The sequence below is a fragment of the Carettochelys insculpta genome, chromosome 10 (genome assembly GCF_033958435.1).
Source record: "Carettochelys insculpta isolate YL-2023 chromosome 10, ASM3395843v1, whole genome shotgun sequence".
In the NCBI taxonomy this organism is placed as follows: domain Eukaryota; kingdom Metazoa; phylum Chordata; order Testudines; family Carettochelyidae; genus Carettochelys; species Carettochelys insculpta.
Window position 1 is genome coordinate 42717470 of NC_134146.1, and position 17005 is coordinate 42734474.

Sequence of the window (17005 nt, forward strand, 5' to 3'; positions counted from 1 at the left end):
GGGCACAAATCTTTGAAACAGCCATACTAATGGGCATTTCGAAGATTACTAATGAGGCGCTGAATTGAATATTCAGTGCCTCATTAGCATTAGGATGCTCCCAGCTGCGGTGCTTCGAAAGCGCGCAGCTTCACGGGGGTCCTTTTCGAAAGGACCCACACCTTTCCAAATCCTCTTGTCCCACTCACTGATCGGACTAAGGAGATTTCAAAAGGTGCGGGTCCTTTCGAAAAGGACCCCCGTGTAGCCACACCAAGCCACACGCTTTCGAAAGTGGTGCTTTCGAAGCACCGGAGCCAGAAGCATCCTAATACTAACGAGTAATCTTCAAAATATGGCTATTTCGAAGATTTGTGCCCATGTAGACACAGCCCTAGTGTTGATGTGACAAAGCCATTTTCAGTACCACTATTCAAAGGGTGGTACCCTACCTGCATCAGTAGCCACATTAAAAACAAAGAGTACCATGGTATCTCAAAGGATAGCAGGTTTATTTGGGCATAAGCTTTGGCTTCATTCCCTCCCCCACCCCCGCCCCCCAGGAAACAGACTAACATGGCTATTCCCTCTAAAAAGTAGTCACAACATTTTCCAATACTCAAGGCATTACTGACAGCCACTGTCCACAACGGGGTAATCATGACTTCTTAATATGGAATGGGCTTCTTAGCCACAGGATGTTTTGCTCCTATAATCAACATAAACGTTTGTGAAATAAGACAGCACAATACCTCAGTCTGTGGTTCTGAAACCTTTCCTACCCGAGTGTTAATAGCAAGCCAGTTCTAGCAAGGAGCATAAAACACTGTTCGTGTTTAAGAGGAAGATGCCGTTACAGGAGAGTCAGGACTGCCTGGTCTAGGGAGACGGAAGAGACCTTTTACAATTCAGCAGCGCGTCCAACACCGCCTAAATGCAAGGCGGAGATCCGGAACACTCGGGGTCTCTCCTCTTGATGGGATTGGAATAACCCCCCACCACCCCTCTTGAAAAGCATTTTGCTTGAGACACCCAGGACCGCAGGATCCTATTTTTAAACCAGCCCCCACCCCAAGGGCTGGGCTACCCCAGCGCCACGGGTCCACTTCGCTCCTCCAAAAAAAAAAGGAGTAGTTCGCTACCACCGCGGCCTCCAACAACACCGCAGGCAGCCAGCGCCTGCGGGGCGGAGAGGCTGCTGCCCCGGGTCACAAGACAGGAGGGCGCCACGCCCGGCTCTCCTAAGACAAGGAGACTCCCCGTTCTCGGTCCCGCTCACCGGGCGCCCCCCCTCCCCCACGTGGTACTCACGGGGGCAGCCCCAGTCTGCCTCGCTCCCGTCACCAAGGAGGCTCCTCCGCCGCCCGCCTCAGGGCCACGCCTATGACACCTCCCCCACCCCCATTCCGCCGCCACATCAGCCCCCCCCAGCTCAGGGCGCGGCAGACTCGCGGCAAGCCGCTGCGCGCGCACCGCCCCAAGCCCAGCCACCACCCCCCACTGTCCTGCGCGGGTCCGTGCTGGGGGAGAGGGAGCGCTGCCCAGGCCCGGCCACGGGAACGGAGGTCGCGAGGCCCTCTTACCTGAGAGAGCGCAGGAGGTGCCTACTAGCCAGCCGTGCTGCGGGCCCCTGCTAACGCCGAGCAGGACCGCGCATCGCCCGGCGGACGGAGAAGAGAGCCAGGCGAGCCGCGCCTTGCGAGCCGGACGCCGACAAACCTGCCGCTGCCTCCGCTAATTCCGCCTCGTCGGTTGCAGTAGCTCAGTCCCGCCCGGCTCCGCCCCTCCCTCCCCCGCGCCGCTGCCACAGGATGGTACGACCCAGCGCGGATGGCGGATTGGTACAATCCAAGGGGCGGCGCATTGGCCGGTAGCGGGCTTTGCCCACTACCAGGGAGTCGCCACCGCCACGCGGGAAGATCCGCCACGGGCCAAGCGCTGCCGCGCGTTCCATCCGGACCGCCCCACCCACCGCCCAGGCCGCTTGCAGAGGCGTCTGTCCTTCCCTGCGCGGGGCCTCCATTAATGCCTAGTAGCTACGCGCGCGGTGAACGTGCCCGCTGGGCCCCCGCGGCTCAGGCGCCAGGGGAGCGCACCGCGAAGCCGGGGCCGTGTTCATTTCATCCACCACACCCTTGGAGGCGTTCTGCTGTTGGTGCCTAACTGAAACCGCAATGCCCGGCATAACTGCCCAAGCCTATTATGGGTGCGCGTTCAGTAGGAGGCACGACACCCACACAGCTGTGTGAGTAGCTTAGGGTTCCATTCCTCTGTACGCAGTGTAGCTGTAGACAAGTAATTCCCGAGCTGTTAAAAAGACAAGGTGAAGGACACTGTCGTATAGCGGACTGTGTTGGCGAAAGGCATTCTTATTGAGATACACCACACTCTTCTTCAGATTACTGAAAGGCATCTCATGCATGCATACTCAGTTTTCCAGATCTGAAGTGGGTCTCTCCCAGGAAAGCTCACCACCTAATAAATAATTTTGTTAGTCTTTAAAGTGCCACAGGATGGCTTTTTTGTTATGTGAAGATACAGACTAACACAGCTACCTCTCTGTGACCCTTTGTATACAAAATGGAACCTCTCTAAAGGCTTACTAGAGTACACCAGAGCTCCTCTAATGCATATCATCTGGGTGCAAGTTAAAGTGAGTGCCTAATACTGAGCTGTAAACATACATGCAGGTGAGCCCACAAGCAAATTAATTTCTTGCACAGCACCTCAATATAAATTCCATTTGCTAACTGGCATCTCTATACAAGTTTACTTAAGTACATTACAACTATGCATTTGTAATATTGGACACCATTCTAATGCAACATGAAAACCTCAAACAATATAGTCTGGGGAGACTATGGAGAAACAGAATCCTCTACTATAAGGAATTAAAATATTGGGGCATCCTCACAGCTCAGCCATATCTGTCTACTGTTGGCAAATGTGAGGTACAGTGAAAGTATGTCCCTTTTACTCACACAGTCTTTTTTTTCCCACTGATACGCAGATCCCAATGGCATCCAGGAGGCTGTGGAGTGTTCCTATATAGATTTCACATAAGATTTGCACCAGGCAAAACCTAAGCTGTTTTGGCTCTTTCATTGACACACAATGCGGATTCAGCCCAGAGCAACTGCAACTAGATACATGTTAAATGCAGTGCTTATCTTATTAATACCAGTGGCATGCTTTCATTTCAGTGGATATGACAATTTTCAAAGGGTCAACACCAACCTGGTGGCCACTCCTCTAAATCTTTATATAAATAGTTACAAAAATTCTGTACAAAAATGTATTTACATATTGCCTGGGTTTGTAGATAGTTTGCTAATACTCATTGCGCTATTTAACATCAAGAAAATTTGACAAGCACTGAGACTGTCTCCATTCTGGGTTTCTGATGCATCATGTCAGCATATAATCTGAGCTTCCCTATTGCTTTTAACATATTCCCTCTGAAAAGCAGTTGCAGTAACCACTGATTTAGCTCATTAAATGCAGCCACCAAATAAAATATTATGCACATTTCACAAGAGATGTAATACTTGCAGTTTTCTTTTGCTGCTGCCCATACTGCTTTAAAAATCCATCCAGAATGTAAAAAAAATAAATGCATCCCTTATATTTACTCACACTGGAGCCTTGATTGCACAGGAGCAATTTCTTTCCCACTTTCCACTTCCTTCATGGACTGATCCAACGTGACAGACAGTTGCTATGGATTCACATCTCTGACGTCAGAAGATTTAAAGAGAAAGAGCTCTTGGGATAACTCCAGAAAGGAGCATGATTAAGGATGGGATCTGAGAAAAGAATGCGACTAAAATAGGCCTTGTCATTTTTTTCATACCATGTTATCAATTATAGCTGAGATTCATCAATATTTTCTAAGGCCAGTTCTACAAAAAATTAGACAGTGCTTGAATCCGAACTGGCTGTTATGGGTTCACAGGCCCTCAAGTTCATAAAGCTTCTGATTCAGTTGTTAAACACTTTGGCACAGTTTGATTTTGCATGAATTCATAGGCAAGAATCAATTTGATAGCTTCATACATGTTTGCATGAAGTTCATGCAAGTTCTGAGCAACCAGATGTGGCCATATGAGGCAGTACCATGTGATTTGACCTATTGTATTTTAGGAGAATTTGAAATACAACATAAAGAAAAGATTTAGAAATTTAATATCTGTCCAGAGAGAGCAAAGGCACCTTTTAAAACATTGCTGAATAGTCTTTGTGCCTGCAACTGTTCACATGAACCAGTGTTGGTTCACAGAAAACCAAGTCAAAACTAGTGATAAAGGCAATTCACTCTAATGTATATTATCCTCTTAAAAGTTACTTAAGTTTAGAGGCAGTCCCATCTCCTTAAAAAGGGGGCAGCAGTGTTATGTTCCCAGTAGTAATGTCTTAGAGGGAAAATAATGCTCAGAAGTCTGCTCAATCAGCTCCTAAAAGTAATTTTGTTTGGATAAAGCATTGGATATAAGCAGTAAAACTGAATGAACACCTCAGATACCAAGAGAGAAGCTTAATTATCACCAGAACTGTTCTGTTTCAAAGAAGAAATTAGCTGTGTGTCACAGATTATGTTTATGCTACATACAATGCCCTTCCATTAGCAATGAATACCTGTTAGGCAATAATTCTACAATGTGAAACTAAACATGGAGTTTATTTACAAAGTTTCTGAGATATGAATTAATTTGCTAAATACATGACACTCATTTAAATGATATTCTTGTACACATGATTATTTTGTGTCCCTAAAAAAGGACTTAGACTCTGGATAATAGGTGAATCACAGAGTAACAAGGAAACAAAAAGGGAGAAAACGGAAGAGTAAAGATTCTGTGATATAACGTATAATCTTAGTCCTAGTGGACAGCTGCCACAACAACTGCTCCTAATTATCATGCTGGCTTCTCTGCAGAGAGTTTCATACAGTATTTCTCATACTATGCTGAGAGGAACCAACAGAGACTATAAAGCCTTTGCTTTCCCAAATGCTTCCAGCCAAATTATGGACCACTCCTGACTGCCCTTTCTGATGTATTCTGGAGTGCTGTGTTTCTTACAGCTGGCGCACTGGAGTGTAGCGCGTACCAGGAAGCCCCTTCAACAGTGCTCCAGAGCAGGGGGCAGCCATCATTATTCTCCTTGTGCTCAGCAGTGTAGTCCATGGGATGGCCCACAGATAACTAGACAAGCAGCATGTATGCACAGGGTCAGGGGTTTGCAGCTGGCCCCAAGTTCAGAAAGCAAGGTTATTATGTTGGCAGGAACACTGGCTGTACCCATTGCACATATGTATCTAGAGGCACCTCTCATCATACTTCCCACAAGCACTCAAAGGCATGGGGCTGATCTTCCTGAAGTTAGTGGATATGCACAGTGTAAAACTGGTATGGGAGAGAGTGGGATTAAGCCTATTTTATACGTCTCAAAGCTTTTGTGACCCTAGTATTGAGAACTGAATTCATCCCTGGTGCAGGGACCAAAGGGAAAAGAGGTTGTACCTCCCCTATTCAGCAGCTGCCAGGGAGCAACCATATCAGTTCCAATACAGGCTAATGCACCTATGAGAGCAGCTCTAACTCAGATCCTGAATTGCCATAGCCTGGACTGGGCTTGTGGCAGTGGTGAACAGTGAGATGAAACTTAGGCTGCTTATTAGATCGTATCTCCTCCTCTCTGTGCTGCTCCAACATGCTGAGCCACAAATTCTGTGGAAGATGCAGAAAGTACATAGGTATTACAAAGTAAGTGTACAGCAATCCTGAGATGGACCATAACATTTGGGGTGAGGCACCTACTTCTTTCCCCTTTAAAGCACAATTTTGCCTATAGGCATAACTGAGTCTTAGGTATGTAGTAAGAGGATTTCAGTCATAGTATCTAGCCCAGGCTTTGGAGTTAAGCAACCCTCACGTTTTTCTAACATGATACTACTGTTGTGTTGATTAATGATTTGATATAACACAGTATACACTGTAAAAAAGCAGTTCATTGCTTACATTGCATTGAGTCATAAAAATTAAAATGTTTATGCACATCCCTTACTTCACCAACTGACTCAGCTAACCAGCCTGATATTTTTAATAACTTTGTCCTACTTGCAAAGAATACATTTGTACTTCTCAGTGAAAGACATCTGTCCTTCATTTATTCAGTGAACAGGTGTCCTTCAGGCACATGTTTACCTTGCATTTCATGAGTGATCCCATTACAAACTTCAAAGGTAACAGACTGGGACTGAATTCAACATTTTCTTCCTTCACCAGAGAAGAAAAAAATTTTGTTGAGAGTCACTAAATGGCTGCAGAAGAAGTTACTTAATCATATTTCATAAAAGGGGGAAATTGTCACAAGGACGTAAAACTTGCTACAGATAAGGCAACTCTGCCCACTCAATCTGGTTTCCTTAAAGTTTCTCTCCACTCCACCTCCTGATGGTAAACTTCAGTTGTGGGTGGGGATCACTATGGGCCTCGAATAAACAGAGCTGTTTCAACCCGCTTTCAAAATTAAGCTTTGCGGAACACAAACTGGCATGTTAGTGTCACTCATGCATCTGGGGTGTGGTTCACTGTCCCATATCGTGGCAGCTACACCACTTACAGAGCAAAAGAGTGTGCCCCTCTACAGCATAAGTGGAACACCAGCTTGCTTTTAGGTCAAATTGTAGAGGCTCCAGCACTAAGCTCCAGAGGTCCCCAGCTCAAATCTGGCTGTAGAACATTACATTAGCATATAAAAAGGGGGAAAGTGTATGAAATTTCCAACAAGAGTAGAGTCGTGGAAAGTTCTGTTTACATTTTAACTGATTATATAAAATGCCACAGAGCCTCAAAGATATTTAGGTGTCTTTTTACTGTTGGTCCTTCCACCGAAGAAACACAAAACATCTTACCAATAAAAGAAAATTAATTTATCCTGACAACTCTCCTGCAAGTCAGGGGAGTATCTTCATTTGCATATGGGAAAAGTGAAACAGAGCTTGATTCTGTTACCTATAGTTTGTGTAATAACCATTGGAATCCATGCAAAAAGATGTACAAAGTGCTACTAAATCAGAATCCTTCCTCCACCCCAGAGATATTTTAAAAGTATTTTCAACCAACTCCATGTAAGATCAGTGATTTTTGATACTGAGGCCTTGTCTACACAAGAAAATTGTAGATTTAATTCAAAAAGTTTAGAAACATGATTTATTTCAATTGGTGCAGCCATTCTTATCTCAGAGTAAGAATGCCTTAGATTGGTTAGGATATCAGTAAGTAAAAATTACCTACTTTTCCTAACTATTGTTCTTCAAAATATGTTGCTCATGTCCATTCCATCATTCCAGTCTAAGTGTGTGTACACCCACATGCACCATTGTTGGAATTTCTTGCCTTAGAAACAGCTGTAGCTGGCTCTGGTGCCCTCTGTAGGCCAGAACTTATGCACTGATTTGTGAGGTGTCACTGGCCCTATGCTCTCTCTGTTTCTTTTTGCCCATAACTCAAGGTATGTCTCTACTTACTGGAACACTGATGCGGTCAGGGTTGATCTTCAGGGGTTCAATTTAGCATGCCCTAGTGGGGATGCACTAAATCAAACCATCAGAGCTTGACAGTTGACCCTGGTACACCTCATTCTCTCGAGGAGTAAGGGGGTCGATGGGAGAGTTTCTCTTGTCAACCTCCGTCTGTGAGGATGTCCAGGTAACTCCATCTTAGATACATCAATTCCAGCTATGCAATTGCTTATCTAGGATCAAGTTTCAGATTTAATGTAGACCTGCCCTAGGACAGAGGGGTAGGAGGGCACGTAAAGGAGTGGACATGAGCAACACATCTCAAACAACAATAGTTATGAAAGTTAGGTAACCATTTTTCTTCACCTGCTTGCTCATGTTGATTCCATTATAGGGGATTCACAAGCCATAACCCTGGACGTGGGCTCAGAGTTCATGGTTTTGTGTTTTGCAGCATTGCTCTACCAAAGCAAGCATTGTTGCAGGCCTGCTGTTTGATCACATATGGGACATGAACATAGAGATGGCTGACCAAGTAGCTGCCCTGCAAATATCACAAATTGGCACCTGGGCCAGGAAAGCTGCTGACTAGGTTTGCACTCTGATTAAGTGGGTGGTGACAGATGTTCCCTCTAATCTTTTTCTTTCATGTGTGGAATAAATTTTATGGGCACTGAGGTGTATGCAAATGTGCTCTGCCAGTAGAAACAAATACCCTAGCTGTACAAGCTCTGTTAGTCAGTGGAGCAGTATCTGAATCTCTCCTAAGTGGACACAGAACCGAACAGCTTACAGGGAACACTGGTGGTACCTTTGCTTGTTCATAGCAAAGGACTTGTCTGATACGGTGTGTGGTGGGGGTGGTCAGAAAAACCCTTTTTTCTAAAAAAAAAAAATCAAAAACGTTCACACAGCTAAGCAGAATAATTCGAGATATGAGGGCTTTTCCCTCCATATAATTACTCCAGTTCTGCCAACAACTTTTGCCAACTCCCCCTTTCAAGGTCAAAAAGTATTGTGTGTGAACAAAGCACAGCTATTATCAGCTCATATGAAGGCTCCTTTTGCAATGTTTCGGTTGTGAACTTTGGCTGTAATGAGAACACCCCATTTTGCAATGCTGACGCTGTGTGAATACGATTTTCCAATATTACTGATTTAGACATGAGAATGTGGAACTAAGTAATGTAAAAAAAAACAAAACAAAAAAAACAAACAAAAAAAAAAAACCTGCAGTGTAGACATAGCCAAAAGCCAATGCAGGTGGTGATCTGTGAGGAAATCCTCTGGGCAGACACTTCAACAACAAAGAGCTGTGTCAACTTACAGAAATGCTTAGTTTTTGGGCCCTTGGCCTAAAATTTTAACAGCTCCTGCATTCTTCTTTCACATGTGCTGCCCTCAAATACGTTAGGCAACTACTGAGGTTGTTGCTAACTGGCATAGACTCACACAAACTGAGTACCATTTGCGGTCAGAGGACCAAGATATGCCTGGCCCTGAGGCAATGTGACTGCTGGCACTCTAATTAATTTAACACCTAATACTTAACACTTGATTACTAACCAACTATCATCAACTGTATACAGAAAGAACAGCTAGTCGCTAATAAACCACTATCATACTTGCAAAGCAAGACGAAGGCGCAAACAGGAATTGCCATAGTAGGAAAGAAGGAAATGAGAGGGCATAGAGCTGGCAGTGCCTCATATACCAGTGCATCCCTGCATGTACACAAGCCCCTTCCTTTTGGAAGGCGCATGTTAATGAGCAGGTTTGAAAGATGCTAATGAGGCACTGCAATGAATATGCAGCGCCTCATTATCATAATGGCGGCTGCAGCGATTCAAAAGTGTGGCTTTTTGAATCATGAGCCCCCCATGGAGACAGGACCTTCCGAAAGGACCCCCAGTTTTTGAAAGCCCCTTCTTCCTAACATCAGATAGGAAGAAGGGGCTTTTGAAAATGTGGGGGGCGTCCTTTCGGAAGGTCCCGTCTCCATGGGCGGCACACAATTCGAAAAGCTGCACTTTCGAATCACCGCAGCTGCCCTTATGCTAATGAGGCACCGTATATTCATTGCAGCACCTCATCAGCATCTTTTGAACCTGCTCATTAATATACCCCTTCCGAAAGGAAGGGGCTCATGTAGACCCGGCCCATGAGTGTGGGACTCCAAAGGGTGCCAGAGTTGGCCCTACAGATACCACTAAGCAAAAAAGCTTTCAAAAGAAGGCACTGTTCCTGATCTGGGAGTGGAGCAGGGTTTCCCGGAAGAGCTGCATTCTTTCAATTGCTGATCAATAGAGTGTATTTTGTGTGTGGACGATCTGTGTGTTCTTTCGAAAAAGAGTTTGATTTTCTGAAAGAACTTGCTAGAGTAGACATGGCCAAGTTGTTTGCCTTCATTTTTAAAGACATTCAGGCTGCGTCTACACTAGCAAGTTCTTTCGAAAGAAGGGGGCTTTTTCAAAAGAGCCCATGGAGCATCTACACACAAAAAGCATTCTTTTGAAAGTAAATCAGAAGAATGTGGTGCTGCTTTTGAAAGAAAGAAAAGCTTTCAAAAGGGGCACTCTTCCTGAAACAGGAAAGGAAGGGTGATTTTGAAAGAAGCACCACATCCTTTCGATAGAACACTTTTGTTTGTAGATGCTCCATGGACTCTTTCGAAACAGCCCCCTTCTTTCGAAAAATATTTCAAAAGAGCTTGCTAGTACAGATGCAGCCTAGCTGTCTATGTATGTCTTCAATCTCTACTGCCCCCCTGGTAAATGTTCAAACACCTTCCTGCTTTCTCCCATGCTGTCCTGAACACTTGGGAAGCAATCCCTGTAATATCTGCAAAGTTACCTCATTCTTCCCCTTCAGCTCCCTCCTCAAAGCTTTTATTCACTATCATGCCTAGAAAACACTTGACTACACTTAGGCTGCCAGTCGTCTAAATAAACTGATTTTGAAACAAATTTGGAAAATCAATGCTACTTGAATGTTATGTCAATTTAGGAGTGCCTTATACTGACCAATATTCTCATTGTTTTCTGGTATTCACTTACTTGTCTTGTCTTTTACTGAGATTGCAAACCTCTTTGTTCTGTGTTTGTGCAGAGCCTTGCACAATAGGATCTTGGTCTAATGCAAATAAATAATACTAATAATGGTTGAGAAGCTGCTGATTCAGCAAGTCTGACACAACTCCTCCTACCACCACTCCAGTAGTTTTTAAAGCTGCCTTCATACTCTCCCCAGCCCCCTCTCCCCCGCACAGAACTCTGAAGAAGGTCATGTCAATTAGACCTACTCTGAGTTGAATTTGCATTAGCAGTGATGGGAGAATTTTGAAAACTTCCCAAGGCTGGACATTGCATGAGCTTCGGAAAATCTAAAAATATCACTTAAGGGTTACCTCATTTCCTAAGAAATGCATAATTCATTGTTGGCATGGTATTTTCCATGCTTCTAAACTGCCCACTATTTCACCAGCTCTGTTGTAATCAGCCTATTATCTAACTTCTTCCCAAACCACCTCACAATATAGACAGTTAGGGTGATCATATTTCCCTGTGTTGATTATGGGACACCTGGCAAAATTACTCATATTCATGAGAGTTCAACAGCAATCAATTATACAGTGCAAACATTCAAATTAACGTCAGGTTGACTGAGCCTCTATTAAAAAGAAATACTGAGTAGCTGGAGTCTTATTTACCTTTTATCTTAGCTGTGGGTCAGAAAAGCTTCCCCGTGTCAGCATTATTCTGTCAGTTTTGGCACATGCAGGTGTTGGCTCCTCCTGGCCAATATCCTGGCCAGGGGGTCTTGAATATTCCATGGGTAAGCTGAATTACATGACCACAGGCTGGTTGTCTGCACAGTGGGGGAAGTAAGCATGCATTCTGCTGGGGGCGGAGCATGCAGGGCTGAGGGAGTGAAGGGGCACAGCAGGGAGAGGACAGTGAGAAGGGGAGCATGTAAAGGACTGCTGGGTGGGCAGCAGATGCAACACATCATGAGCCACCACCTGCCTGCACTCTCCAGCCATCACAGTAAGCAGCCAGGGCTGGCTGGAAATGGGATAGGAGGTATGCAGCAGGGACTGCACTGACAGACCAACAGGAGGAGCGGCTATCCCCAAATGCTTCAGCTATGACCAGCCACCAGCCTTGCACACACACCCCCCCATCATCAGCCACTGGAACCCACTCAGTACTGGAGGATGGGCAGCTGGTGAACAAGGACCCCACCCGCAGCAGGACTCACCAGCCGTGTTCCCTGTAAACTGAGCACTTGGGCAGCTGCCCAGGAGAGATTCATGTACCACCCAGCTGATTAGCAGAGACCTCACAGCCATCCGCAGTGGGTAGTGTATGTTTATATTGGTGGTGCACATCTGTACATGGCTTGGTGCACATAGCAAAATTTATTCTGCCCATAGATGGAAAAAATTAATGGGAATACTGCTCACAAGTACTTATGGGAGGGGCAATAGAGAAATTAAGGGACAATGTGCCCTTTTTAAAGAAAAAGGTAGGGACGTGTTGGAGAGCTTAAATATGGCACTATACCTTTAAAAGCAGGACGTATGGTCACCCCCCCTGTAGATGGTTAGCTGTGTTTCTCCCGGAGACAAATAATTTAAAGCAAAAATCATAAGAAAGCACACCCACACCCACTTTAAATCTATGAAGGATCCCATCTATTGATCTTACTAAGAAAAATCAGGGCAGAAAATCACAACTTCTTCACCAACCCTTAGGATATAAAGTAAAGAGTAGGCTGCTGTTTAGACATCAGAACTATTTTGTCCATTTAGCAATTCTTTTTGTTTACTTTGAAAAAAATAAACTGACAGCGACATTGGTTTCTGAACAGTAGTAATTCTGAACAGTAATTCGCAAAGGTACTGTCCTGTTGAGTAGTTAGCTTAATCAGGTTTTCCTCGTAATACTTGTACTTCCTTCCCTTTTGTTTTGACTCAGATTGCCAGAACCAGTGGTGCAAGTCCAGTCCATCTGGTACTCCAGACTGAAAAAACACAGAAGAAGCAAAATGAAGGGCTGCCAGGAAGCCCTTCCAAGCAGTCTGTACTGACCCCAGCCCTTCCATGCAGCTGTATGTCCTATCTCAGGTCTGTACAGCAGCCCCACAGAAAGATGAGGCTGGGACAGTATTATCTATAAGCTGTGCACTTGTGCAGCTGCTCAGGAGAGATGTATATGCTGCCCAGCTGATTAGCAGGGTGCCTCCAGCTAGGTTTTGTTTCTACTGGTGGTGCACCAGCAATAGAAAATTATTCTGCACGTGGATGGAAAAAGTTCACACATACATGAAAAAGAGTAGAGGGAACATTGGGTGGGAGTAGTACAGCTGCACTCACCAAAGGCTCTTACGTAAATTAGGTGGTCATGGGATAGGAGGAAAGATCCTTTCACGGATTGGGAACTGGTTAAAAGACAGGAAACAAAGGGTAGGAATAAATGGTAAATTTTCACAATGGAAGGAGGTAACTAGTGGCATTCCCCAAGGGTCAGTCCTGGGACCAATCTTGTTCAACTTATTCATCAATGATCTAGAGAAAGGGGTAAGCAGTGAAGTGGCAAAGTCTGCAGATGACACCAAACTGTCCAGGATAGTCAAAACCAAAGCAGACTGCAAAGAACTTCAAAAAGATCTCAGCAAACTGAGTGATTGGGCAGCAAAATGACAAATGAAATTTAGTGTGGGTAAGTGTAAGGTAATGCACATTGGGAAAAATAACCCCAATTATACATACAATATGATGGGGGCAAATTTAGCTACAACAGATCAGGAAAGGGATCTTGGAATTATAGTAGATAGTTCTCTGAAAACATCCACACAGTGTGCAGTGGCAGTCAGTAAAGCAAATAGGATGTTAGGAATAATTAAAAAAGGGATAGAAAATAAGACAAAGAATACCTTACTTCCCCTTTATAAAACTATGGTTTGCCCACGTCTTGAGTACTGCATGCAGATGTGGTCTCCTCACCTCAGAAAAGATATATTGGTGTTAGAAAAGGTTCAGAAAAGGGCAACTAAAATGATTAAGGGTTTGGAAAGGGTCCCACATGAGAAGAGGCTAGACAGACTGGGACTTTTCAGTCTAGAAAAGAGGAGACTGAGGGGCGATATGATAGAAGTATATAAAATCACGAATGGTGTGCAGAAAGTGAATACAGAAAAGTTATTTACTTGTTCCCATAATGTAAGAACTAGAGGACACCAAATGAAATTAATGGGTAGCAGGTTCAAAACTAATAAAAGAAAGTTTTTCTTCACACACCGTACAATCAACCTGTGGAACTCCTTACCAGAGGACACTGTGAAGGCCAGGACTCTAACACAGTTTAAAAAAGAGCTCAATAAATATTTGGAGGTTAGGTCCATAGATGGCTATTAGCAAGGGGTAAGGTATGGTGCCTAGCCTTTTGTCGAAGGCGGGAGATGGATGGCAGGAGACAAATCACCTGAGCATTGTCTTCAGTTCATCTCCTCTGGGGTACCTGGCATTGGCTACTGTTGGCAGACAGGATACTGGACTAGATGGACATTTGGTCTGACCCAGTATGGCCATTCTTATGTTCTTATGAGCTGCTGGTGGCCCCATGTTTTGTGCCTCTCACCACTGTGGTTCAAGGGAGCTCTGTGGCTTAGACATCTCCAGCATAGCGGAAGGAGGATAGAGGTCTCCCTCCCTGTAACGTGGGATGGATCACAAGGAAAGGATGGGGCGAGCATGGGGGCCCCAGGCTGGGGACAGGGTCCCATCTTTAACTTGTGTCCCTCCCATGAGTGCAGAATACCTGTAAGAAATAAATTCTACTAGCTCAACTGGACAGATCCTCTTACTACTGCAAGCTAGATAGTTATTCAGATAAGAAACTTCAATTTGCACCTACTCTTACCTTCATGTTAACATTTTCCCCCATTTGATCTGTGAATGTAATCATTATAATTCAGATTAACTGGTTCCAGGTAAGTTATCCAGCTCTTGCTCTGTTTATCCAGAGACCTATGAAGAAACTGGTATCGTTAAAACCTTGCTTTACTGTTTACGCTGTAACAAAACAAACAAGCAGTCCGGTAGCACTTGAAGACTAACAAAATAATTTATTAGATGATGAGCTTTTAGGTGATGGGCCCATGTCTTCAGATCTGGAAAATTCTGAATTTTCCAGATCTGAAGAAGTGGGTCTGTCTCACAAAAGCTCATCACCTAATAAATGATTTATTTGGTCTTGAAAGTGCTACAGGATTGCTTTTTTTGTGTGAAAATACAGACTAACATGGCTACCTCTCTGTGACTGTTTACACTGCATTCAGTCTACTAAACAGTGTTATATACACCACTTTCATTACCACACTAGAAAACATATGCCACAACTTCAAGTAGCTCTTTGCTTCCATATTTCCTCCTAAACATGCTCCTTCTTTATCCTTGAGCTCTGATCTTCATTCTTGCTTCTGTCTCAGATTTATTTCCAGAACACTTCAGTGGTTCAGCAGTGCAAGTGAACCAAGGCAAAGTTTTCATTATTCTGTGAGGAGCTTTGGTTATATATAGGTGACCTTTCAGAGTACCCAGTAATGGTGATCTTCCACCAACCAAGGTGGTTTCTTACATGAAATGTATCTGTGGTCTGTCTAATTCTTAAAAGACAAGGATCCAATCAGCATCACAAGGGACATTACTAGGGACTGTTAACTGGCATTCTTGTCATCAGTTTCAGCAGATGTCAAAGCTGGAATGGTGTAACAGCCATGGGGACCGCATTATCCCCTAGGAAGTCTCTAGGTCAGGATTTAATCAGGTTGCAAGGGAACAAGTGCATTTTTGTGCTTTATCAGCTGTACCTGTTCCGATAAGAAATCCCAGGCTTTGGTTTCTAGGGCTGAGGATCCAGGGTCTTTCAGGCAAATGATTTAACATTGCAAAATTAATGCAGAGAAAATGTAATAAAAGTAAAGGAATAAAACAAGGAACTATTACTGGGCATCAGTGGCTGAAACGGAAAGTGGCAATGGACTGTGCTTTGAGGTCCAACATAAATCAATGATCACGCAATGAAGTCAGTTCACGCTGCAGTTATGTCTTGGAATCTGAACTCCAGACTCTCTGGAGAGAACCACGTGACACACTGTGTGAGAACCAGCTGAGTAACCCCTGCAGTGCTACTTGATAGGAGGGAAGGCCGGTGGCATAGACATGTAGGATGATTGATATATGGAAAATACTCATCATAAAAAAGCAGCAAGAAAAAAAATCAAATAAGCCAAACAAGCTATTTGACTCACTTTGCTCTCTTCACAGAGGGGCAATGAGCTCCAGCACAGAGAGATTATTACAAGGCTTCCCATTGTGAATATAATTTTATACTTCACAAAACTGAGTCTCAAGTTCTCTTTGTGGAGTTTCCTCCAGTTTCTTGTCTCAGGGTTGGAAGCTTGCGTTTAATACACACGTGGAAGATTGTGAGTGTCTGGCCTATGAACCCTGAAGATGCCCTCAAGGTCTTGGAGTAAGTCACAGCAGCTCTAACCCCTTGATCCCTGGCAACAGCTGCTCCTGTAACTGAACTTAAAGAGGGCAATTAAATTCCCCACCACAAAGGCTGAGAGTGTGGAAGTGCAATGCAAGCTTCCATTACCTGCTGGTTGCTCAGATGTCATGATGCTGGCTTTCCTCCTAATTTTCAGCTGAGACAGGGCAGAGTGGAGTGACAGAAAAGAATGAAAGCACTCAAAGTTAAAGTGACAATAGGCTCCAAAAGCCTCAGCACTTTTTCAGGCTCGTAAATTTATTCCTAATTATTAATAGCAGGGTTATTTGGGATTAATATGGGGGAACACATGGCATATTACTATACACCCAAGAGGATCCCTATTCCAAGGATTTTGCAGAGTATGGGCATGTGTGAGTACAATGTGGTGTAAACAAGAATCATGTTAGTCAACACAGAGCTGTTAGTGGTCCTTTCAGGTGAGTAACTGAGTGCTTTTAAAGAAAAGGGAGCATAATATATGTGAATGGAGAGATCATTCTAGGCATTTGGGGTGAAATGAAGGAAGGCAAAGAAGACAATGCAGACAATCACAAAAGAGACTTAACAAAGCGGAGGTAATAAACTAACAATAATAATAACACTGCCCAACTCTTATTTGGCATTTTTCATCACTAAATCACAAAGCACTTTACAAAAGGATCCACATGATATGCACAAGGAAGTGGAAGTGTAAGGAGGTGAAATGACTTGCCGGAGTCACCTTGCATGCAGGCTAGTGTCAGAGATGGGATGAAAACCACGCCTGCTAGAGTTTCAGTCCAGCGCTTTATCCACTAGGACACAATCCCATTGAAAGGGATACAGCAGAAATTGACATGGACAGAGTTGTCAAAGAGTGTAGAATTATAGAGTACCATGAAGGTGAAAAGGATAAATGTATTATTTAAATGTTGATACACTAAACTTTTTCATGTCCAGC

General features: G+C 44.2%; 1 protein-coding gene across 1 annotated transcript in view; it reads right to left on the reverse strand.

The window, feature by feature from the left end:
• The window catches only part of GNB4 (G protein subunit beta 4), a 62198-nt gene extending 58738 nt beyond the window's left edge, over nt 1–3460 (reverse strand). The window contains exon 1 of the mRNA XM_075003648.1: nt 1563–3460. The gene's annotated coding sequence lies outside the window, so the exon portion shown is untranslated. The remainder of the gene's footprint in view (nt 1–1562) is intronic.
• Nucleotides 3461–17005: the final 13545 nt, after the last annotated feature.